We start from the raw sequence: 2,168 nt of genomic DNA on the forward strand, positions 1-2,168 counted from the left end.
GAATCTGTAGATTGCTTTGGGTAGTATAGTCATTTTCAGAATGTTGATTCTTCCAATCCAAGAACATGGTATATCTCTCCATCTGTTTGTGTCATCTTTAATTTCTTTTGTCAGCATCTTATAATTTTCTGCATACAGGTCTTTTGTCTCCTTAGGTAGGTTTATTCCTAGGTATGTTATTTTTTTTGTTGCAATGGTAAATGGGAGTGTTTCCTTAAGTTCTCTTTCAGATTTTTCATCATTAGTGTATAGGAATGTAAGAGATTTCTGTGCATTAATTTTGTAGCCTGCTACTTTACCAAATTCATTGATTAGCTCTAGTAGTTTTCTGGTAGCATCTTTAGGATTCTCTATATATAGCATCATGTCATCTGCAAACCGTGACATCTTTACTTCTTCTTTTCTGATTTGGATTCCTTTTCTTTCTTTTTCTTCTCTGATCGCTGTGGCTAAAACTTGCAAAACTATGTTGAATAATAGTGGTGAGAGTGGGCAATCTTTTCTTGTTCCTGATCTTAGAGGAAATGGTGTCAGTTTTTCACCTTTGAGAATGATGTTGGCTGTGGGTTTGTCATATATGGCCTTTATTATATTGAGGTAAGTGCTCTGTATGCTTACTTTCTGGAGGATTTTTATCATTATGGATTTGGCTTTGATAATTTTGTTTTTCTATTTTTTAGGTAAAGTTAGTTTTCCTGGACTTTATTTAGGAAGGAGGCTTGGTTTAAATAGCTTTTCTGACTTCGTAGAGCTCCCTCTTTGGTTGTCTTCATGCAGCATTAAAAATATGGTCATTTGCTTCCTGAGATTTTGAATCTGTTTCTATTCTCATTTTTACCTGGACCCTCTCTCTCAATGTTTTTGCTGTCTCTGACTTGCTTAATTTTTATTTTACTCCCAAGAATGTGGAGTCCTCCCTTGGGAGAGAGCCTTGGTTTCTAAGTTTTGTTGGAATGGGCAAAACTCTTACCAGTTTCATAAGCTATCCTCAGATTGATCTCCTATATTTCACTGTTGGATATTTTGGAGCTCTCCCTTTCTCAGAAGCATCAGATACCCTGCTGCATGCCTTTGCTTTTTCTCACATTTATGCTGACATAGTGTGGGTCTTGTGGTGGTTGATGATTTTCCCCCTCTCTTATCTTGGGGCAAGGGATGCTTTGTCATCTAATTTTGTTGTAAATATGTCTCATGGTGTTTTGATTTTGTAATCTAGTTACTCTGTTTTTATGTAGAGATTTGGAAAATCTAAAATCTATGCTTCTGTTATTACTACTATCTTCCCAGAATTCTCAAATTCCTTTTTAAACAGTTTGGCTCATTTACAATGGCCCTTCATCTTTGCAGCTAGGAGTCAACTGACAGAAAGGAAATGTAAAGCAAACAGTGTGCTCTGTGTGTGTGTGTGTGTTTGCATGTGGGCTTATTTGGGGAAGTGGAGTGCAGCTACTGATGGCATTGCTGTATACGTACGTAGGTGTATCCTAAAAGTCCAATGTTTTGACCAGAAATACTTTTCACATTTTGAACATGGGAAGCTTTCCCTTTGGTTTGTGGCATGGGTACTGTTTGTAGAACTAGTCTTTATTTTCGGATGTATTTTTGTCTCTTAGAATGACACTGGCACTACAACATTGCTAATTACCCTGTGAGGGCTTTTTCTGCCTGCAACTATTTTTTTTCCCCTAGAATCCACAGCTATTCTGATCTAGAAAAAAATGGGCTTTTAGTTGTCCCTGGAGTGTTTCTTTTGTTTGCCACTTATGTCAGTTGATTTTTCAGTGGAGACCTGGTGAGGTCCAATATCATTTCTACACAGGGCTTCTTGAACAATTTCATTTTGTCAAACCATTTGCTAAATTATTGATTTTGAGATCTGATAAAGTGAAAAGCCTGGGGAAATGGAGGAGTTGCTTTTAATTTAAGGCAAATTTCTATGATACAAATGAATGGAAGCTTTGCTTATCCTTCTTTTTCTACTTATGCCATCGTGTATTTGTGATTTGTTTTCTGGCAACTGAAAGCAGAACTATGCAAAATAAGACTTATTAAGTCGTTCCACTTTAGTGGAGATTTTATACTTTTCCAGACTTAACAGTAAGATATTAAAGTTCAGAAATAGATCTACAGTAGAGCATACAAATTCAAAAAATAGTTAAAATTTTTCT

Source organism: Monodon monoceros, unplaced genomic scaffold (assembly GCF_005190385.1).
Source record: "Monodon monoceros isolate NGI ecotype Baffin Bay Population unplaced genomic scaffold, NGI_Narwhal_1 Super_Scaffold_15, whole genome shotgun sequence".
NCBI lineage: Eukaryota > Metazoa > Chordata > Mammalia > Artiodactyla > Monodontidae > Monodon > Monodon monoceros.